We start from the raw sequence: 24,684 nt of genomic DNA, 5'->3' as shown, positions 1-24,684 counted from the left end.
TGAACAGGCTTCTCTCCTCAAAAGCCAAAACCTTCTCCTTCCTAAATCTCTAGAACCACAAACCTATCATACTAAGCTGTAATTTTGGGTCTGGGCTACTACTATTGATTAGGCTATTGGCACATGATACAAAAATGTCACCTTATTGTAGTTAGCCCTCTAAGTCAATGTAGTGACTTTGCCTTATCAAAAATCTACGATCAATATGGTCAAGAGAGACAACATGACTTGAAACAGCTAGCTTGAGGAGAGAGCTTGCATGAAGATATAAGAGAGAGGATACTGGCCACATGTGATGAGACATTGATGTATATACAAAAGGTTCAATCAAATTGTATTTTAGTCCATAATTCAAAAGATTCTCTCGGTCCCCTTCAAATAGGGACAAGAGCTCCACCTATTTGGGTTGTACATGAATGATGACACACTTGTGTGCATCCATATCAACACACGTGTTTGTATCCTTCACCACATAGTACATTGAAGCTCCATGTGAAACTATTTGTGTTTGATTCATGTTACTCTTCTCATGAGAACCATGTGAACACTAACGCGACACTCACCCTTGGGGAGTGTTCTACAAACCATTGATTCTTGCAACACCCTCCTTCAATGTAATACTTGACAAGAGTTACTCTAGCTATGTACATAAATCATGCTTTTCTACATTACAAGGGTAATGCCTTTGTATCTTAGGCATGCAAAAAATGGGATTTACAAGTATGTTTAGAAAGAGTACTTTGTGGTTAATAGGTGATTTTCACTCTTTGAAGTCACTTGTTTTGTGTGTGACATCATTTAGAAAGTCACGCCATTTTCTCCATCAACATTTTACCTCATCTACCCTCACATAATGGCCAATGCAAGGCTTCCACTCTTGCTTCATTTGAGCTTTTACAAACACGATTTATGCTTCTCTAAATGCGATAACTACTCTAACTTGAGAGGATACACCTCCTCCTTTGGCAATGAGACATAGTGACCTCCTCCATGGCCTTAACACTTGCCTCATTTGATAGGCAAGGGTAGTGTGTGTTGTGAAAATACAAAGAGAGCTTGGTTTTTGAATAGTGGGATCTAGTTACTCTCTCCTCAAAAGCAACAAGTAAGAAACAATACTTATGGGGTTGAAGGGGGGTAGGCCAAAGAAGCACCGCTCTACGTGCAAACGTGCAAATGAGGTCAGCAAACCACGGAAGAAATTCCAAGTAGAGCCTTAGAGTCAAAGCCAAAATGAACAAATACTTCATTTAATTTGTACCACCTAAAATTCGTCTCAAATGTAATATACAATTGGGGTTTTGGTTATTCTTGCGATGTCGTGCAATGTGTGGAATCGAAGATGAGGTGCTCCCTCAAGGCTTCCAGCTCCTGGCAAATTCGATCGAAGGAGGGGCGCACTTCCGGCCATCCATCCCAGTACCGCGTGATCAAATCTAGATGCAGGCCCTCTGGTAAAAGCGGCCTTTCATTCAATAACGCTATCCTCTCCTTCAAATTGGCCATACGATATTGATCAGCAAAGGGTTTCCTCCCCGTGAGAATCTCGTAATAGGTCATGGCGAAGCTATACACATCGGCAGAGATTGTATACCTTGTGCGATCAGAGCTTAATTCATTGCTATCTTCTGGTACTGCAGAATCTTGCTTGAACACTTCTGGCACTCTCCATTATTTGGTTCCCACATTCTGAGTATTCATGCTACCAGCATGCTTCACTTTGGAAAGTGCAAAATCAGCTACCTTTACATGGATGTACCCTTCCTTGAACGCATCTGGGCTCTAGCTGAAATCTACCATAATGTTGGCAGCCTTCAGGTCCCTGTGCATTATATCTTGGTCGTCCAAATATTTCATTGCTTTTGCAATTTGCAACATTGTGTGAAGAGAGACCAGTGGTGGATAATTCAGCAATGGACACTTTGTGCTATGATATTGCTGCTTGATGAAAGTTTCTAAGTCCATCCCCATCAATGCCATCAACAGTGACAGAGTATTTCCCTTTTCAAAGTTAGAAGTATACCAGACTAGCTTGACGATATTTGGATGCTACAGTTGGGCTTGTATAATTGCTTCATTAGAAGATTGGAAGTCGCATATGCCATTGAATGTCTTCATGGCGTATCTCTCACCGAAACACAGGACTTCTTCTACCTTTCCGTAGGTTCTTGCCCCTAAAAACCTAACGACTTTGATGTATCTTTTGTCGACGAAGAGACCTTGTGTCAAGAATTCAACCTCGTTGCCTTCTCTCTTATCGTAACTAAGCCTTAGAATCAACTGTTGCATTAGAGCAGACTCCTCTACAGCGCTCAGCTTGTTTTTCCAGTTTAGGAAGCTACTTGGCCAGTTGTATGATTTGGCACGAGACCGCTTCAGTTTGGAGAGCACATGAGACACATCCTTTTCCACTTGAAGCTGCAAGTAGTATCCAAGATGTAGTCCTGGTAGGTTTGGAGGAGTGCAAACCCAACGAAATTCTTATAGTACGGGATGTGAGCGGATCTCGTTTAGAAGGCTTTCAAATCTGAGCACGAGGAGTCAGAAACATTTATTCAAATCCAAAATAAGGCAATTGATGGTGTTGATGCTTTCGAGCTTGGCGAAAACCTTGCGGGCAGGAAGATAACCTGTAGTTTGCCATTTACTTACATATGCTCAAATCATCTCCTCAATGACATGATTGACCCTTTCAATTTGACCATCACTTTGTGGATGATCCACACTGCTCATATTCAAAGAAGTTTCCAACCCCATAAACACAGCCCTCCAAAAAAGGCTGTTAAATTTGCTATCCCGATCGCTCACAATATCGGTCGGTAGCCATGCAATATATAAAATATTCTCCCCAAATATCCTAGCTCGTTTTGGAGTTTTAACATCATTATTGGTTGGAACAAAGTGAGCCATCTTGGTCAACCGATCCACAATTACCCACACAGAGTTGTGCCTCCCCTATGTCCTAGATAATCCAACAATCAAATCCATGGAGATGCTTTTCCATTTTCTAGAAGGAATATCCAATGGGTGTGGGACACCTCCCACCTTAAGGCATTCAGCGAGCATTCAACCGTATAGACCTAACATTTTTGGCACTTCAATACATAATATTGGATGTCCCTATCTATTCCAAGCCAAAGAATTGCCTCTTTAGAAGTCCATACGTCTTCTAAACTCTGGGGTGTCCATCCATCCTCAAAAGTATATTTTTTCCATTTGTCCTTTATCACCAAATTGTGGTGTGTCACCTCTTTAGGAGCTACTTTGTTATGTTTGATACTAGGATAGATGAGCATGTCGGCATCTAAGTCATTGTTGATCTGAATAAAGTCCTCTTTGTACTTGTCTATCATCACTTCAATTCTACTTTTTCCCTATCCCACCAAGACATAAAGCAAATGCCAATAGAAAAGTCAAATTGATTAAATTGGAAGTTATTTCTAGACACCCAGATGTACCAAAGAGCATGGGCTCTTATTAGTGACCCAATTCCTTGAGCCTTTGTCTTTGCAACATATCCCAAGAGAATAGATCTCCAATTGACTGGTTCACCTATTTCTATCTGTATACTTTTTCGGACTTTTCTAGCTTGAGGACAAGGAACAAAAGGATGAAAAATGTCCTCATTGAAGCTGGGGCATCTCAAGCATTTCCCATCACCCTTACCAATCTTTAATCCTCTGACATTAGTCTAAACATCTTTGTGCAGAATCAACCACATTAGAGCAGACATTTTGTTGTGTGGACACTCTTTAGCCAAATGCTATTGAATCTGGCCTTCCATTTGATTTAGTGTCATGAAGGTTCCATCTAGCATTTAGAACATTAAATACATCATAGATATCCCCAAAAGGAGTAGGGATAGGGGAAAAAAAAAGAGCTCCCCACCTAGCTGAACTCCCTACTATAAACCAGAAAGCTTCCTCCCTTCCACCTACTGTCTCCCTCCCACAGCTAGAGTCTAGCTATGATCACGGGTCTTGTTGGTTGTTGAGAGAAAACTCCCTCCTTATCTCAATCCATGTCTTTCACCTCTACTCTACTCGGTTCCACAGTTGTCCCCAACACTAAATTCCTTTCTTGAATAAGTGACTAGCCATTAAGAAGTTCTCATCATTCAAGGTAGAGGTTCTAAAAATTGTAAGCCTTCCACAAGGATTGCCAGAGTTGATTCCCTTTTTCTTTGCAGGGTTCAGGATTGCAAATGGCAGACAAGGTAAGATAGTTTTTCCATTTAGGGGCTCTAAGAGGTTTGAGATGGCTGACACTTATGAGAAATGAGAAGGATCTAAGTCCAATCACCTTGAGGATGTAGAATAAACTTAGCATCCAAGTGGTAGAGAGCTTTCGAGCAGCTTGTTCTATATCAATGATCCCTAAATCACCTTCCTCTTTAAGTTTTCTATAGAATTTCCATCTAACTTTAGCAATTTTCTTGCTCCCACACTAGAGAAAATATCTACAAATTTTAATGAATATGTCAAGTCCTGCTTTAGAAGGAGACCAATAAGTGAGGAAAAAAATTGCAATGGGATAAATGCAATGGTTAAAGATAAGTCTTCTACCAAATAAGCAAGGCTGAAATCCTCTCCATTTCTCAACCTTTTTTTGGAATCTGTCCATGAACCAGTCCCACCTCTATTTCATAGAAATGTCAAAACCCATAGGTATCCCAAGTAACCTGAAAACAGTACCTTGCTTGATTCTATGGCATCCTAGCTCCTTTAGAAACTTTTTCTCTTCTCCTGTGAGAGTGGCATACCCAGTCTTAGTGTGGTTGATCTTGGATGCAAAGGCCTTGCAGAAAGTGTCTAAATAGTCCATAACCCTTTTAATATCCTACTCATTGACATATGAGTTGCTTTGTAGAAGGCACCTCTATGCCCTTCAAATCCCCTGACAAAACTGAAGTGCCTCAGGATCTATGGAGTGCTCTAAGGTGGTTGGAACCTATGTGGAAACATAATGAAGAGAATGCTCATGACATGTACCTCAAGTCAATTAGGTTCCAAGATAGATTAGCTTGGACTCATAAATAGAATCTTGAGTGAATGTGCATTTCTTTTTACTCATTAATATATGATAGGACTCATATATAGAGAGTTCCCTTTGAATAGTCAACACTTGTGGGATCCTCTGATCCACATCTTTCCTTGTGGATATCCTTGATCCACATCTCCACATCATGTAGTCCACATCCTAGGGTGGCTACTTTAATACATTCCTTAGCACATACCTTAGCCTTTAATCTATGTGCTCATGGCACCATATCTCAACACCTCCCCTTGGTGCCATGATCCATTGGCTACCGCAAGGTGGTTAGATGTGAGTTTACATTCCATCGCCTCCCCTTACTGCATGCATTGCTACTTAAGGTGGTCAAGTGTGGTTGTTACATGTCAATACCTCCCCTGGGTGCTTTCATAGCTACTCTCAGGTGGTCACGCTTGATTTACAAATGTGTGGGATAAAGGTGGCAAGGTTTTTGCTTCTCAATGAATGTTTTCTTTACTTGATGTAGCTTGCTGAATGATGCTTTGTTCTTCCATGTGCATTAATGCTTTATGTGTGGATGCCATGTTCTGATGTTGCAAAGGTATTACCAATTGATTTCTTTCAATATTGGCAGTGTCTAATTGATAACAATGATTTTGATCAAACAGGCACGTAGAGATCGAAAAGGCGATCATTTTCCTTTTTGGAGCGTGTCCAAATTCCTCCTCGATTGCAAGTTACGCCTTGTCAAAGTTTTTGTGGAAGAAGAGGGGGCCTTGATGATGTGGCACAGGAGTTCATATGCTGCTTACAAATTGTGCTTGGCTAGGGCCCCTATGCTTAGGTGACACTACTGATTGTGCATGCTTATGTGGCACTCTGCCATGTGGTAGTCTTCTGAGCCAAATGAGTTAACCCATGGTTAATCAAACTTAACTATGGTCCAAGCATTGAACCTAACCCCACTAAATTTACCACCCCTAACCATGGCTTAGTGTGGGTTGAGTTGGTCCTATCTGCCATGTTTCAACCTTACCTAACCTAACCTCCATGGGTTTACTTGACTAACCCTAGTTAATTATGATCTGCCATGTGTCGCTTGTAGAGAACCTTAGAGACCTTTGAAGCCTGAGGATGTGGTTCCTATGAAGTAGTATAGCTTTCTGCACGTAAGATTTTGGCTTCTCTCTGCCATTGCTATCGATTTGCATCCCGGTGACTTCACCTCTCTCGCTTTCACTCGACGGGCTGCTCGCTCCATACCCTAGCTTCGAGGCAAGAGTATCTTTCAAACCCAAAATTGTACTTGTAGCTCAGCTCGTAATGCCTAGCTTGCTTTCATCGGATGAAACTTCATCAATTGTTGCTAACTTCTGCTCTTACTGTTGCTCTGCACTGTGTGAGGAGCCGGTTTGTGGAGTGCCTGTGTATTTAGCTGGTGGGTCACTATGGTGATTCGGTAGAGTAGTCGCTGGAGTCACCACATTTGGAGACAGAGGAGAACTGCGTTGTTGTCTAGAGCATGGGCGACTATTGCAGGTCGTTTGAGATGGACTCAAGTCTGTTGGGCTGTGTCTTTGTGGAAATGCTCACCGGGCAGCTGCTTTTTCTTGTAAATCATCTTCTCGGCCACCGTAGCTCCTTCAACGAAATGAATTTTATGCCTACGCTCATGCAAACCCACACCTAATGGTTGGACGATTCAAGTGCTAGTAATGGGTCGATTGGGGCTCTTGTTGGTCGGCCATCTTGCTATGGTATTGCCTTAGTTGGAGCTTGTGTATAGTCAGTTGACTGTGGTGGAAGCTCGTTGGAGATGGAACGGGTCGTGTAGGAGCCAGGAGATCGTTGTATGCGTAGGTTGGTTCTTTTGATCAGAGATTGAGATTCCCCGGTGTAATCTATCCATGGTTGTGCTTGTTTGAAGGAGTTTGACCAAACCGGGCCTTAATACACAAACTACTGTCCGGACCTGCTGTCTCCAAATTTTGAGAATCATGGGGGCTGCTAACTCACGGAAGTCTGCAGTGGAGGGAAATTTCCATTGGCAGCTTGATGGTGCAAGTTCACACAAGCAGCTGATATGGTGGATGGAATCCGCATAAAAGTCACCAATCGATTATAGTCCAGGCTTGTCATTAGGGAAAAAGGGAACTCATTTTGGGGCCCTGTAAGAAATTCACTATTTATTTATTTATTTCTCTCCTAAAAGACCTCAAAAATAGTAAAATACGGAAACGTGGCTCAGAACTGTCAGTAAGGACTACAGAACTGTCAATTCAAAAAGGAATAAGATAATCTTTTGTCTGACTAACACGATTTTGTATTAAATATCCTCTTAGATTTTTTTTTATTTACCAAAGATTCCGCATCTCTTTGGCCGACGTGTGCAGGCCTTTCATAAAGAGTCCATCACTGAACTTAGTGATTGCAAGTTTTCAAAATATTCACATGGATACTGCCACATTTCCACGATTCATGTTACAAAACGACTATGAGATTGAAAAACAAACTTCGCAACCTGAGAAGCACAAAAAATGGCCGATACTAGTGAGTCACTATCTGAGAAGAAGCGATTACACCATCTTCACATCGACTTAGAAGAACAATATGCTCCAGCACAAAAAAGACGAAAGGATACGGTGCTGAATGCTCAACAGCGGGAAAATATGAGAAGAGAAGGGCTTCAACATATTGACTTATGGTGCGATGGAAGCATATATCCAAAATGTCAAGTAAAAAACTCTACACCTCCATTTGTCAATCCCACCACATTACTGAGGTTTGCCGGCGATGGACAAAATGGACTTCTTGGTTATATTTCAGCACAGTCTGCATTTGCGGAAACGTATAAAATGATGTACCTACAAGAAAAGGGGGCCAAGATGGAGGAGATAGCCATTCGTGCAAAATTGGAGCAGCAGTTGTAGAATGAAATTGAGGAGCATTCAAAGAGTAAAAAAGAGTTGACAAGAGCAAGAAAGAAGAGAACCGTGCTTGGAGACAGGCTACATAGTAGGAAGATTAAAAACATTGCAAATTTGAAGGCTGGGACTGGTGGATGCAAGCAACGAATTCAGGAAGCAAGGTTAGATTGAAATTTATCATTTTGTATACTCAAAAAGGCTCTCTTCCAGACTATATCTATTTCATTGATTGTCGCAAAATAAGAATGGAGGTGCTGAATGATATAGTCATATTGTGTTGTTACTACAAGAAATTATTGGAGCCTGCAAAAGAAAATATGGACCCGAACCTTCTTCCTGTTAAACAAATGAAAGGATTGCTTTCTTGCGGTGTAGCAAAAGGTTTGATTGAGGAAAAAAAATACAAAACAGTCAAACGCAATGTTGTAGAGGACTTTGTATCCAATAATCAAGTTGATGGCACTATAATCCAAGAGGCTCTTGATGTTAGTGGAGTTAGCAGGAAGGGATATAGTTTGATTTTCCATGCGATATCCTCAACTTTGAAAGATCAAAGGATTAAACGAGTTTTACTACCAAATCCAGCAACTGTGTGGAGGATAAGAGGTCATTTGAATGAAAGTATAGATGAATTTATTGGGCAATATATCCATATTGAAGAAATATTTCATGGTGTTAAAGGAACCATTGTGTATGATCCTTGGAACAATATATTTTTAGATCTACAACAACTTCAAAAAAGAATGGTCGAGTTTTATGGAATAACATTTGAGGAGTGCAAAGGCATTTTGAAATTTGTTATCAAACTGGATGAGTGTGAGGTTGTAAAGGAAAAGAAAATGGAAAGAGTTACTATTACATTGATGAATGGAGCAATTGATACATCATTGACTGAAGCGAGTTCGAAGTATTTTAGTGTGCAGTCAGAGAAACACATATGGTGGTTAGGCTCGTTCCAGGTATGATCATGGGTTGTTTTATACTTGATTTTGGTCATTGTTTTCAAATCTGATATAGTAATACTTTTGTTTTCTATAATCTCGCAGGTGAAGACCGAAGACCATGAAACACTAGATTGGGTGTTTCACCACACGGAAATACCAAGAATAATCAAAAGGTGAGAATCTCCATGTTGCAGGAAAAGGTGATTTTCAAGTAGAGTGGCACATGGCCAGGGATCTTAAAACACTTAAGTGCATGTATAACATTAGTAAAGGAGGCAACTCAAAGTCTCCTTGTCTTTACTACAAAGAATCAGCTCAAGTAATGGATTCAAAATGGTGGAAGAGAGCACCTAATAGAGATAAAGTTGACCCTGACTTCAAGGCCATTCTGGACATTCCACTATGTAATGTTCACATCTGCACATTGCATGGTCTATGTCGAATTATTGAGAAATTGGTATTTTTATATATTGGATTTGCTTCGAAACTCCGTCCCGAAAAAAATAAAAAGGATGCTCTTCAAGCATTGGAAAAAGTGTTATCCGATATAGGTCTACATGGAGGAGATGTTCAAATCACAAAGGATTTTAAAAAGTCTACCAATGGCAAGGAGGTACCAATCAAGCCCTCTATTGGTGGTGTTAAGGCAAGAAGATTCTTGTCTCGACCCAAACACAGTAAGCAAGGCAAGGTAGAGCAGTTTCAAAGATTAATTATGGATTGTGGAAGCAAGTCCATAATGCTGTGAAAGATCATGAGGCAGATGGGGAAGCACGAAATAGGAAGGCAGAGGTGTGGAGGTCTCTTGATCAACTCTTCATGTTCTGTGACAAAGTAACATGGACAAAGAGTGATTACAAGAACTTTGAGGAGGCAATTAAACATTTTGGAAAGTCAATGAAAGACGCATGGACAGCCTGCAATATAACTCACTACATGGTAAGGTTATGTCTTTTTCTTTTACTTAAGTGTGATCCTCTTTTTTTTAATTACTTACTATGCATTCTTATGTCTTACAGCATATCATATACAACCACCTTCCCTATTTTGTCAAAAAGTATGGATGCCCAGCTATTTGGTCTACCCAAGGCATGGAGAAGTCTCACTACATGGCACATAATGCATTTTTTAGACACACACAACACTATGGAGGGAGTCAGAAGGCGAATAGTCTGAAGGAAGTCTTCCAATGGTTTTACCGAGGCATACTACAAAGGCTGCATGCTAAAAGAAAAGTTGCTAGCTCCAAAATCAAGCTTGCTTTTCTTCTAGCCCAAAAGCAAAGACGAAGACAAGCTCTAGACAATTCAATTGCAGTAGAGAGACATAGACAATGGAGGGAATCGAAGATATTTAGAAACCATAAATGGACAAGTAAACATGAATAGGACTCATTTGTAACTTATTGGTGTTATGTCCACATGTTTTCAAACTCATTCAATAGAAATTTTTTTAGTGGAACAAGTGACTCTTGGTGTTATGCATGAAAAGTATTTCAATGTGAAACATATGATCTGAACTTAATACAATTTGTTTACAATTTCAATATATTGTTCATTTAATATTTAACGACACCACTCTATGTAAATGTACAAGTCATTTCATCATCAACTTATTAATCATTTATACAAGATCATACCAGATATCAAAGACTTTATACAAATCAGTTCAAATTTAATATAATGTTTGTGCTATATTCGATGACTAAATCCTATTTCTCCCAGGGCCTGCCGATCGGAACTCTCTTTTTGATCTTGATTGGAGTCTTTTTCTTCTTTATTGGCTTGATGTCGACTGTCTCTTTATCCTTTTCTTCAACTCTCTCCACCTGTTCCTCTTCTTGGACTGTGTGGCCTGATGCAATCATGGGTGGCTCTCGAAACCTTACGAGCTGGTGTTTTCCATAGCCCTCCAGATATTTGGGCTCCTTAACACCCGGATGCTAATGCATAAGAAGTGTAAGACAAAAAGTAAGTGGACCTAGAGGCCTGCTTATTCACATAATCTCCAAATATATCTATGGCAGACAACCTCTCTATCAAAATGATCTTTGCCTTTTGCCACATGTCCACCTAAAGCCCTGGACAAACATTTTAGGAAGTAAACAATGGCTTCTCCATTGTTGCTCAACTGCCTATGGTAAATCAAGATCTTGGCACTGCCTAGATCATGAATATAATGAGCTAGGCCTGACATTTTGCGAAACCCAACCTGCCTGCTTCCACTTGATCTCTGGAGGAATGTGTCATCCTCAATTTGTAGCTGCAACATATCAAAGGATTGGAGTGAGACAATACACAACCTACAAAAACAAAGTTAAGCAGAAGTCAAAGTATATGATTTGAAGTACCTTCTCATTTTCATCAGCAACAAGCAGTTCATCTTTCCAAAGATTTATCCCTCTCCCTTCTTGTCCAGCCTCTTCTTTAGGCTTTTTTGTGTATAGTGCTGAGAGATTCATAGCTTCCTGTGTGAGCTGGAAGGCAGCTTCATCTGGCTCTTGGAACTTTTCAGCCTCTTTGAAACAAAATGAAGGGCCTCTACAGGATTAAACATTGTTTCCAAAGCCAGTAGTGAATGGTCATCCTCTATGCCAACCTCCTTGTCAAGCCTTGAAGCCTGGGCAATAAGGGAAATGGCATAGTCCTCCCTCAAATCAAACATACACTCTATATCATGGAGGAAAACATAATCCTTTCCACCAATCAACACACCTGGAAGCATGGGCACTGCATAGTTGCTGCTCTGAACATCAAAATCTTCAACTGGCTCTGCTCCCCTCAGAGTTTTTGTCCTCAGTTGAACAAGGTCAAGAGCAGCCACTTGCAGCCCCTCATCCTGAAGGTTGATATCTTCTTCTTGCTCTGCCATTTCTGTGACCAAAGAAACATCCTCGTTTTCCTCTGCTTCAGATGTGTCTTCTTCTTCTATTTCCTGCCCTTGTTCATCCAAAGACTTTTGACTGAAGACAATGTACATAAGAAATGCCATGCTCTCCTCCAGCACTCTACACTTTCTGGTGTGCAAAGTACAGTTGCATTTATAGTGATCAGGCAGGCTGTCAAATCTTCTGTTCACATGGTACCTCAGCTTGTCATTGGAGACAATATGATTTATGTGCACAAAAACCTTTTCTCCTCCCACAATTCTTCCTGCCTCTGTCAGTTCTTTGAAGGCATCCCAATAGTCTGAAAGAAAATCTTTGTGCTACTCTAGTACAGAGCTCATTGTGAACTCCATGTTGAAAATACTGTGGTATATATGGAAGTTACTCTGCGCCTTGCATTTGTGAAGAAACTCAAATAGGAGAAAATCTGGAGAATTGTCCTCTTCTCCATTTGTTTTTTGATGGAAGAATCAGCACTTTGCTCCAGTCTCTTCTTTTTGGCCTGTTCAAAAACTTATATACTATGAATTCTATATGTTGACATATGCAATCAGTGAATGCATTGTATATCACCAGATAATTCCTTCATGACATCTCATGACTCACCTGGTGATTGCTGTGGTCTAATAATAGCAGCAGAAAAGTCTAGCTTCCTCTTAAAAGGTGGGGCCTGGGAGCCAGCTGTTCCAAAACAAAAACATTTCTCATCATCAAGGAAGATTTCCACAGGGCTAAAGATAGCAAATTAATGAGGTAGAAGTGAGAACCAAATCATATACAGGAATTTGCAGCAAAATGCGATATGGGCTGTTTAGAGAATTATAAACCACTCTCCTCGCATTTTGTTGCAAATTCTCAAATTCTATTCATGTGCATGTCAAATCAAGCACTGGGTTCATCTCAGTGATTCCTGGACACTATGATCTCATATGCAAGAGAAATAATGGAATGAGTGAAACTTTTCATGAGGAATGTGTCAACAACAGGAATCTGCAACAAAATGCGATATGGGCTATTTAGAGAATTATAAACCACTCTCCTCGCATTTTGTTGCAAATTCACAAGTTCTGTTCATGTGCATGTCAAATCAAGCACTTGGTTCATCTCAGTGATTCCTGGACACTATGATCTCATATGCAAGAGAAATAATGGAATGAGTGAAACTATTCATGAGGAATGTGTCAACAGCAGGAATTTGCAGCAAAATGTGATATGGGCTGTTTAGAGAATTATAAACCACTCTCCTCGCATTTTGTTGCAAATTCTCAAGTTCTGTTCATGTGCATGTCAAATCAAGCACTTGGTTCATCTCAGTGATTCCTGGACACTATGATCTCATATGCAAGAGAAATAATGGAATGAGTGAAACTTTTCATGAGGAAGGTGTCAACAACAGGAATTTGCAGCAAAATGCGATATGGGATGTTTAGAGAATTATAAACCACTCTCCTCGCATTTTGTTGCAAATTTCTTGTTTCTATTCATATCAACCTACAATCTAATTTCTGGGTGATTTACCACATTCTTGAATAGTATAAATTGAAAATGTAAGAAGAAGGATGGAGCTGAGTGAAGACATTGGGACATCAAAAATCCAATGGATGGAAGAAATAAATGTTGAAAAACATTGAAACCAATCTAGAATTCTGACCTTTTTTTTCCTTTTCCATGCTGATTGAGTTGCACTGGTAAATCTCCTGCTCTTTCTCTAGCTTGAACTTTGCACTCTAGGTAACCTGCAGATCTGGCAGTACTGTCTTCAGGCAGGTTGCAGTCTGGATGGAGTGTGCTGGGTAGGAAAGGATCAGAGAGAAGGAAATGGAAGATGCGAGGGTCGTGGCAGGGATGAAAGATTAGGATCCAGGGGAGGGAAAAGTGGTTGTGGTATTGATGATGAAATCATGAATGGCACAAGTTCCAAGGCATAAAGTGTACTTTCACAAGTGTACTTTCACATGTGCCAAATTTCAAACTCCAAGAGATCTGGGTCCCATCCACACGTGTGAAAAACGACTACATTCCACACGTGTGGGATTTAGTGATTCTTTAATTCTATTTGCACTTATTTGTGGTATCCTGTTTTAGACCTCTTGCCCTCCAGTCTCTGCTCTCTTGCCTCCCTACCTCCATACTCTGCAGCATTACATCTTGTCCAGTAGCATAGGTTCATCCTCAACACAGATTACTCCTCAGCAGCATAGCACATCCATAGATAGATTCCAAGTCAGTAACAATGGGTTCTCCCCTTAGTCTCTGCAATCTTCTTGCCTAAAATAGAAAAAATACATCCTGCATGGAAATGCATAGACTCAAACCAAGACAGAGAAATCACTGTAGGAATGCAGATCTTCAAGTGTGATATTTGCATGTGAGGGTAAAACTGTACTTATGGGTTCTCCCTTCAGTCTGTGCACACTTCTTGACTTCCATAGACTCAATCCATCTTGTATGGTTATGCAAACACCTTCAAATGACTGAAGGCATATTCCAGCATGTTGCCTCATGAATTTGCAGCAAAATGTGAGGAGAAGGCATTAGGAATTTCAAACTGCTGAAATCGCGTTTTGTTGCAAAAAATTAAAATATTGCTTCATCAACCCCTGTCATTCTGGTTTTGTGACTTCCATAGCTGTAATCTTCTTGCATAAACTCCATTCATACTGTATTTGGTTGGAGAGACATAGAAATCACTGTAGGAGTGCACCAGCATGTCATTTCAAAAATTTGCAGCAAAATACGATGATGTGGACCTATTTGAAATTCCAAACTGCTCATATCGCATTTTATTGCAAATTTCTCTATATGGCTTCTTCCACCCCTGTGATTGCCTTTTCTTTGTTAGAACATGTTCTCCATGTCTGTGATCTCTTTCCAATCCTTTGTATGCAGTTTTTCAGAGTGATGGCAAGAACCAAGTCAACTGCAAGGAAAGTTGGCAAAGGACCAGGGCTTGCAGCAACAGCAGCTGGGGCAGGTACCAAGAAATTTAGTGTGCCTCCAAAGGGAAGAGCTGCACATGGCAGGAAGGGTAAACCAATGAGCTTGCTCAAGCAAAAGGCCAAAAGATTGAATCAGGGTGCAGGTGTGCTAAGGGAGATCAGGAGGCAACAGAAAGCTATAGGCTTTGCAATACCCAAAGCACCCTTTCAAAGACTGGTGAGAGAAATTTGTGACAGTTGGAACCTTGGGTTCAGGTGGAATAGAACTGCCATTCTTTCCTTACAGGAAATGGCAGAGGATTACTTGGAGAAATATTTTGAGGATGCAATGCTTGTAGCAGCCCATGCTCACAGGGTGACTTTGATGGCCAAAGACTTCAACACTTTGTCCAGAGTGAGATGGAGGTATGACAAGTTGGTTCATCCTGTGGAATGGCAGGACATCAAAATGAGAGATATATTGCTAAATCCACCTACAAGGAAGTTGAAGGTTGATGAGGTAAAGGTTGTTGAGGTAACACACTTAAAGAACACCAGAGGGAAGGCTGATTATGAGGACTCACTAAAGCAGCAAATAAAAGAAACAAAATCTGTTATAGATGTGGAGACTGGAAAGAAGGAGCTACAGATACATAGAAGGTTGAAGGAGCTGGGCCCTGATGTAGTTGTTCATATTGAGGATGAAGTTTCAGTCAATGATTTTGATTTGACAAAACAATGCTTAGCAGCATTGGCTAATAAGAATGAGTATTGCTCAGATACTATCATTCTTGCAATGCTCTAGTAAGTGTCTATGAATTTTACATTTTCTGCAAATCAGTACTCCTTGTAACTCCTTTATAACCTACCCTAATTATTTTCTGATCCTATGCAGCATGATGAGAAGCTGGCTTCACCCCTCTGTACAGCATACAGTCCATATTGTTGATCCAGCCATTTCTTCTAAATTAAGAGATGCAAAGGAGACTCCCATGAGTATTTCCAGCTGGTTCAAACACTGCAATTTTGAAGTAATTGATGTTTTGCTACTTCCATACCATAGCAAGTATGTGGGTGACTACTTCTTTTAAGATTCTTCTTTAATATTGGGAACTCTTGTAGCCTTTCATTTTCTTATGCTTTTTTCCTTATGCACTGACCACTGGAGTTTTGTGTCTATTGACATCCAGCAGAAGCAATGCTTTCTATTCAACTCTCTAAAAAACACACATAGAGAGCTGAAATTGTAAGTGCTGTGTGTGCTTTTTGAACTTAAAACTTCATTATTTTGATATCATACTAACTAAATTATACATATTGCAGTTGTATTAGAAGGCTTTTAGATGCATTGGATCACTGTCCTCCAAATGTCTCTCTTTTGGATTCAATAGAGCCAATAAGTCTAGAGGTAAAAAGTCTATTAAATGCTATGTATTTGAACTTATTGAATAATTTTGTTTTGTGCTGATGCTAACAGTTTCTAACATATCTTTCTAACTGTACAGACACCACAACAAAATGATTCAAGTAGCTGTGGATGGAGGGTGCTGATCAATGCAAAATATATACTTTCAAGCTACTTTGAGAAGGAACAGCCAGACCTGGTAAGGAAAAATACTTTTCATTTAGCTTGAAGATAATTCATAATGATACAAATTGTTCTAAATTATCCTCTGCCATTGCAGATGAAAGAGGATAGCTTCAGCTCCAACTATGTACATAATTTTAGAGCTCATACAATTTGGAGGTTTTTGAGCTATGCCTCCCCCAAACCTATTGTACCAGCTACTGTGGAGCTGGGTGAAAGCTCTAAAGTACAAGAAGGTGTCATACACCTTGATCCCACAGATGAAGCACCTAATGCTGAGGACTAGAAGCCACAGGAGCAATCACAGAGTGTTGAGGAGGAGCAGACACAGGAGCAAAGACCTATTACTGATGTTGAGGAGAAGGTGGAGAAGCAGCAAAGAGAGGCTTCTGGGGCAGTGGAGGAGACAGGATGGAGCACGGACAGGATGGAGCAGTAGAGAGAAGATCCTCCAGAAAATGTAGAGCAGCCTCTGGATCAAACTGTACATAAATAGAAAATGGATGTCAGAAATATGTTCTACAGATTCAAATAAACAGTTCTGTACAAAATCTTACTTGATTGAATACAAAACCTTTGTTTATGGAGTCTGTGTTATCTCAATTTTTAAATTTTCTATGTCTTTGCATTTTATTGAGCTCTCTCTTCTTTTGAGTAACTGCAAAAATGCAATATGAATTAGAGTGGTAAATTAAACTAATAGCAATGCTTAATGAGACTAGGATAAATCAGATGGTGTACCTTTCTGTTGTTGTAGATAAATAAAAAGTCATTTGAGATAGAACTTTCAGTCTCAAATAGAATGTCACTGCGCAATTGAGCTAGGGAGCAACATTCTCTTAATGAGATATTGACTAGCACATCACCATTCTCAATAACATCAATATCAATAAGTTTATTTTCTGCACCAAAAGACTCTTCATCTTGATCCATTGGGACAAGCTTTGTGCCTAGCATTCGACTGCGCTTGTAATAAAAAGAGAAAATAAAATTTTGTGATGCAACCATGTACTTCAGTTGCATAGAAGGTTGGACCACCTCACAAAACACTGAACTACATGTCTTCTTATCCCAACCTTTATCCAAAAATTATGGCATGCATGCCGAATTTGTTGCTTTAACTATGAACATTGTTTTTGAAACCTTCACTGGAAAGGTATTAAACAAGTCCACAAAAACTGTGAGAGGCATGCACAAAGAAATTTTTACTATCCTAGTGGCAATATTGGGCCTCAGAGCTTTCTGTACTTCTGTAAAAAGCTTCGCCCTATATGCCTCTGTAACACTAGAATGTGGGTGAGGCCAATCCATTGAATTCCACACCGGAAGGTCTTGTTTTATTAATACACCATGTGTGTTAGCTTTGTCCAGCAACTGATAAAAATGATCAGTAAAAAATATACCCGATTGAGCTAGCTCTGTTGCACATCGACCTTGGTATTATTGTTCTCCTATCGATCCATGCAGAACATCTATAAATCCGAGAATATAATCGATGTTTTGCCATGTCTCATACGATGAAGGATATAAATCTGAAATAAAACAACACAAGAATGTCAATAAGCTAAGAGAGAAAGCTTCATCTTAAAAATCCATACACCTCATGAAGAAAAAAACCACAATAGAAAAATATACAATTAGGCCTGTGTTGCGGAAGATTTTTTGGATAGTCTCGCAAGACAAGTTCTTTATGCATGTACACGTGCTGAATCAAAACTTCTTTCACGGATATCTTCCCTTTGGTGATTTTAAAATCTCGTACTCTTCCCTTCCACGATGCCAAGAAAATGTTTTTTATCTGGGGTCTTTTTCTTTTGCTAGGTTGCATGAGCACCCATGCTCCTTTCGAAACACTAAACCTTTCCCAAGTTCCTTCCGTTTTGACTGTACTTGAATTCTCTACCGACGAAATAGAAGAAGCAGGTCGACGGGGTAAGGATGTTTGGTATAATTCTGCCTTCGTAGCATTATCATCCACAGAGCGTCTTCCACAAGAATGGCCGTGGTTTTGGTTCACCATGGAGATTTTCTGAATCTGTAACAATAGCAAAATAATGTAACTAAGATAACAATTTGAAGTTTCAAGAAAGAGAAAGTGGGCAAACAGACAGTTGACGAGAAACATCTTACTCTACGCCAAACAGGATCAAGGGAGCAGTTTTGGAAAAGAAAGGCTGTTGCACAATGAGGCAATGGTGTAGAATGGTAGACCTTTCGCACGAAAGGCGGCACAACATTTGAAAGTTCAAAGGAAGGTGGAAGCAGGAAGGATCTTGTCAGCTAAAATGTCAGTTTAGATTCTATCTCCTTGTCCAAAGATCTTCTGAGAATAAAAAACCAATCTCCACACTAATGTAGCACGCTTGTACTTACATAAAGTATTGTTTCTTTTTTCTATTTTCTCTTTATTTCGTGAATTTTCAACATTACGTTGGCCTTCTATTGATTGGTTGAGAGCTTATTTTTCCAAACCGTAAAAGGCCCCAAAATGAGCTTCCTTTTTTCCTAATGAGATGGAGAGCTTGATGCAAGGCTCTAAGGAGATGGCTCTTACTCACAGAAGAAACTGAAATCCTATGAAACTGAAAAACATGCACAGTATACCAAAGAGACTCTCCCTTGACTCTCTCTCTCAAAGAACAAAGTTAAACAGCTCTCAAGCTCTCTCAATGAGTGTAACTTCCCCAAAACAAACTGAAATTCTCTCCACCATGGAAAATAACTCTCAATCTGAAACTAGAACTAACCTAGGAGAAAAACATGAGCCCCTAAGGCATGCCTATAACTAATCTAGGAGACTAGACCTAAGCTCTGACACCATGACAAAACTAGAGTGCCTCAGGATCTATGGAGCACTCTTAGGTGGATGGAACCTATGTGGAAACATATTGAAGAGAATGCTCATGACATGTACCTCAAGTCAATTAGGTTCCAAGATAGATTAGCTTGGACTCATAAACAGAATCTTGAGTGAATGTGCATTTCTTCTTATTCAACAATACATGATAGGACTCATATATAGAGAGTGCCCTTTGAATAGTCAGCACTTGTGGGATCCTCTGATCCACATCTCTCCTTGTGGATATCCTTGATCCACATCTCCACATCATGTAGTCCACATCCTAGGGTGGCTACTTTAATACATTCCTTAGCCTTTAATCTATGTGCTCATGGCACCATATGTCAACATCCCCTACATTGCTATGATTCTTCGAGGGACATGACTCAGACTCAACGGCCTTCATTATACTATGACACTCCATGGAGTCTTGTTCTCTCCTTTAGGGATATGTTAATTCCACTTTTGCAAAAATTTTAATAGGTTTACAAATACAGGAGGGTATTTTCAATTCAACTTTTTTTTTCAATCTTTGATTTCATAAGTAAAGAGGGGTGATTATTTCCCATTTTTTTTCTCATGCATGGCATGATGTACTCCTGCATTTGAGCTTGCTCTTGCACTTTTCATTTATACTTACTTAATGAAGTAATCCTTTTGAAAACAAAAAAGCTAAATTGCATTCACCAGGCCTATTCAAGGGGAATGGACTATAGGAGAGATGAAACTGCCTATGTGTGGGAAAATGATCCTAGAATGGCCGGGGTAAAAAGCATTCCTAGAAGAAAGGGAGAAGAGTCCAGAGTTGCTACTTCACTCCACATGGAGAGAGCATGATCCGATGAGTAGAAGCCACCATTGCTCCTACTTGAGGAGTCTTGGTCATCTGGGAGGGCTGGGAATGAAATGAAGCTATCAATCTAGCAAATCCATGAAGATTGGCATCAAGCAGATGGAGAGCAGATGCCAAGCAGAATGATTAACTGGAAGGGGATCAAGAGGAAGGATCGATCAGAGAGGGGAAACTAGAGATAGAAGGGGGAGAGGAATATGGATTGATGAGGAAGATGGAAGGGGAAAGATTGATAGCCGTTAGTTTGGCATTAAACCAAGAGCAAGGGAATTCCCTGAGCTACAAGCAGAATGAGTGCTAGGATTCTTGGCAGTGTGAGAACTAAAATGAACAAGAGCTGCAAAACTTGAAGGGAATCCAATTGGAACAAGGCAAAATTGTGAAGTTGGATCTTGGAAGAAGAGAAGGTTATGATTGAAAAGGGAAAGGAGTGATAGAAATTGGTAATGGAGCGATGGGAGAGAAGGCTCCAGTAAGACTTCCCGAGAAGCATTGGATGCAAACCGTAGTTAGTGGCAAACAAAATGAATTTCCAACAAGAAGAATCGGCATTCAGCTGGTCTGCCCAAACATGGACTCATAGAAAACAACATGAAACCATCACTGAAAAGCAGACTTTTGATGTGTGTAGGACACGTATAGACAATTTTATTGATCATGTGCCGTCGAATTTCACTTCTTGCAAGCCAAAAGACATTACCAAGGCCTACCCTTTTACCAGGGCAGGCCATTGAATACTATGGATGTTTATTAGTTCATGCTCACTCCTCAGGCCATCAGTGCCTCTAATAATAATGAGACATTTCTGGCATAAGAGGGCTCTCAACATGCATTCCACACCTGGAATTCTCTAGCCGAATGTGCTAAATCATTTTTTTAAAATGGCTCCTAATAAACTTGCACTCGACAAAGGAGTGTTCAAGCTACGCATTGAATCAAGACACATAGGCCCATGAAACTCTGAAGGATATGATTCACACCACTTTTGTTTTTTGGCAGGTTTATGAGGACACAGAAGAAGGCAGAAAAGTTTGCACCTATTACAAGTTGACAAATATGCCAACAACTATGGTACTTGATCCTTTGACTAGATAAAGGATGCAAGCCAATCTTGGCACTTAGCTTCTTGGCCGGTTTCTGGCGATTGAGCCAGCACTTGGATCTTGGCCTTCCAGTTGATCGAATCTAAGCCCAAAAAAAACTCTACACATTAGGCATAAGTTATCCTACCGAAGTTGCATTCTAGACTTGAGTCAACGCTCTCAAGTATATCCAAATCTAGATTTGGTATTAAGAAAGGTATTGACGGCTCTCAAGTACAGCTATATCGGTTTCATACTGATCTAGAATTGTGGAATGGCCTTGAAGAGATGAAGGCTAGTTTGGCATAGCCTTGGCATGTGAAGTCACGACCTCATGCTCTACTCTCACAAGCCTGAAAGCTCGACTTAATACAGTGTTCAAACTCCCTTTTTCCCAGGGTTGGAGAGGCACGTAACGCTGGCTGAGTGGTGGCTGAGTGGAGAGTGAGAATTTTACGTGCTCTACTTCGGACTTCAGCTAATGATAGTTGTCTTTTTGTGATGTCCACGGTCTATTGAATTATCTAAGAATGTTAGAATCATCCTACTCAAGGACACATGCCGCTCCTCTCAGGGTCACATTGGCAAGTGTTTGGGATATATTCTCTAAGATCAAAGAAATCACCAAAAAACGAAGAGAATTTGAATATGGCCTATTGCACTACTCGTAGTGATTTTACCAGCGTTTGACTACGATTATGACTATAGACTTATCCTCAACGCTAATATTTATATTCTCGACGTTATCTCGATACCCAGGGAAGGGCCCGTTCCCTTGAATTATAATTCTTTGGGGAAAAACGCATGTCGCCTTCCCGCCCACACTATGTGGTTATAATAGTAATATATTATATAATATTGTCATATAAATAATTTTAATTGCTCGCTTATTCAAAATTCCTTGTTTTCAATCTGAATTCTTACAACATTCCTCTATTTTAATGCATATTATCGATGCAAGGGAGCAAGGAAAGCCAAGATAGATGCAAGATTGAAAGATGACGACACCTTTATTCATATGGGTGTAGTCCATGTGACAATATTGTATAGACTACAACAAAGAACATTTATCGTATCACCCTTATGCATGTATTTGTTCAACTTCAACTTTCAAAATATGGACATCATGAAATTAATAATAAGTCACCACCCCTTACATTTGCAGGGAGGATTGGATCCAAATAGACGCTGTGTTGTGTCTTATGTCCACCATCTTACTCATTGGTTTTTCCCCCTTAAAAATTAGATAAAATACTAGGATTTCGAGTTACTCGAGGACGGAAAGGGTGCCTGCTACAAATCTATGAAAAATTATATCCTTTCTCTATTTCAGTTTGTGAGATGCTCTTACATTTCGAAAAAGATCATAAAAACCATAGGGTCAACCCCTTACACTATGGAAAAGATAGGAGTGCAGAAGGCTGGCCCCGTTACCCTATCCATTTTTCAGAAGTAGGGGAAAGTGCTACCCTGGCCGTCTATGCGACAACGTTCAGGAAAAGAAATGCGCTGCCACTGAAAGCTAGTCCGATCCAGCGCAAGAAAATCTGCAAATGCTTCCCAAGCGTCGAATTGTAAATCACATTCTTTAACAATACAAGCAATCCATCGTGTTGATCTGAAGAATCCAACTACATCGCTTAAACCACTTCGCCTTCCAACGTTTCAGCTCTAAGATAACTTTCGAAAAGAGTGCGTCTTTGGCAGTGAAATTCGAGTCTCTTTGATGAAACAATTGGCAGTGATGGAGGTGCATTCTTGAGTCCTCGTTGCGCATATCAATGATTGTAGACGTACCTTTCAAAGCAAAGACCCCAGAACATGTAAAAATCTGCCATTGGTCAGATCGGCCTACACGGCACTGTTCCTGTATCGCACGACGAGAAAGATGCCCACAAGGCCTAAAGCAGCGACACCAAGGAGCGCACCGATGACGATGCCGGCCTTCTGGCCGCCCGACAATCGTTTGGATGGAGAGGACGGAGTTATCTGGAGAGCGGGCGATGGGGGTGCGGGCGGTGACGGTAGTTGCGATGCTGATGGTGGTGCTGACGGTGGTGGTGGTGGTGGAGATCGAGGAGGTTGGGAAGGAGGAGGAGACGACTTTGGAGGGGCTGGGGCAGAGGAGGGAGCTGGAGGCGGAGGTGGAGAGTGGGTGGGAGGTGGGGATGGAGCTGGAGGGGGGAGTAAGGGCGGCTGTGGAGGTGGTGAAGGTGGTGGTGGTGGTGGTGTGAGGGGAGGAGCAGATGAAGATGGAGAGGGAGGAGGAGAGGAAGACGATGGAGAGGGAGGAGGAGAAAGTGGTGTGGGCGGTGGCGGCGATGAGGATGGAGAGGGAGGAGGAGGAGGAGGAGGGATTGAAGGCGATGATAGGGGAGGTGGAGGTGGCGGAGATTGAAGAGAAACGGGTGGCGAAGAAGAAGAGGGAGGAGGAGATGAAGGGGAGGCGGTAGGAGGAGGAGAAGTTGGCGGCGGAGAAGTAGCGGCAGGTGGAGGAGGAGGTGGTGGCGACGCTGGGGGTGGTGGCGTAGAAGTTGGCGGCGTAGAAGTTGGCGTAGGAGTTGGCGGCGGGGAAGTAGCGGCAGGCGGCGGAGCTGGTGGCGGTGAGACTAGCGCTGGCGTGGCAGCGGCGGAAGTGGGTGGCGGTGGGGATGACGTGGGCGGCGCCGCTGGCGTTGAAGGGGCCGGCGCTGCCGCCTCCACCGCTACCAGTAGTAGCGCCGCTAGAATTAGCGGCGCTGATAAGAATGCGAGCTTTGTCATATGGCGTGTGTTTTTGAGTAACACACCCTCCATGCTGCTTTATTTGAAGGGTTCGACTTTTGGCCACGTAACAACTCCGCGTTGCCACCTCACCATATGAGAAATTTTCAAAATATAGAGAAGAGATTCTGTAACTATGGCTCTAGAGTACAAAGGACACGTTTGAACGTTGACGTTGACATTTATTACCCCTATGTTAGTAAATTAGACTCTTATTTCAATCCACATACCTTGAGAGAAAATAACGATTAGTCTCATATACTTTTATAGCTTTGGGAACAAGACAAAAATGAGCATAAGCGTAAACACTAAAATTTAATCTTATCCTTTCAAAAGCAAAATAACCATTCGTCTCACATACTTCCAGAGCTTTGGGGAACAAGACAAAAATATGAGCATCCTTACCAAAGCCACACTTTTGGATAACACTGAATTACAAATGCAATTCAAACGGCTTACAAGGATAGTAAGCTAGGATCTCTTCTTGAAGAGCAACTTGCTATGCAATTTGCTAAATCTAAATGACCATAACAAGTCTATTGAGAAAGCTCTCAACATTGTCCATGTGTGTCTCAAAGGAGAGATCTTATCATTTCCCAGGTGAATCAACCCACTTAGGCTTTTCTAAAGAAATGCAGTCTTAACTAATCTACTCATCGTAGAGCAATCCATCTCTAATAGAGAGCCAAATTAGGCAAATGTGGAAGTTAAAAACCCTTCATGTCTCCAAAACAACATTTTGTTCATAACTATCCCTGAGTTACCTTCATTTCAAATAGCATTTGCCAAATGCCAGAGGTCTATGGGTAGTTTTAGAAAGGATTCTTGGATGCACACCGATGCTAAATACTCTTGAAGATTGTGCAATATTCATTCTACATCTTCCGA

The 24,684-nt window shown here is 40.9% G+C and overlaps 1 pseudogene; it reads right to left on the bottom strand.

The window, feature by feature from the left end:
• Nucleotides 1-1,305: 1,305 nt before the first annotated feature.
• On the bottom strand, nt 1,306-22,871 carry LOC147892741 (light-sensor Protein kinase-like; annotated as a pseudogene).
• Nucleotides 22,872-24,684: the final 1,813 nt, after the last annotated feature.

The sequence above is a fragment of the Dipteris shenzhenensis genome, chromosome 16 (assembly GCF_047967505.1).
Source record: "Dipteris shenzhenensis isolate YYH24624 ecotype China chromosome 16, Dip_SZ_1.0, whole genome shotgun sequence".
Lineage (NCBI taxonomy): Eukaryota > Viridiplantae > Streptophyta > Polypodiopsida > Gleicheniales > Dipteridaceae > Dipteris > Dipteris shenzhenensis.
Note: the sequence above shows the minus strand (reverse complement) of the source record. Positions and strands in the feature narration are given on the sequence as shown.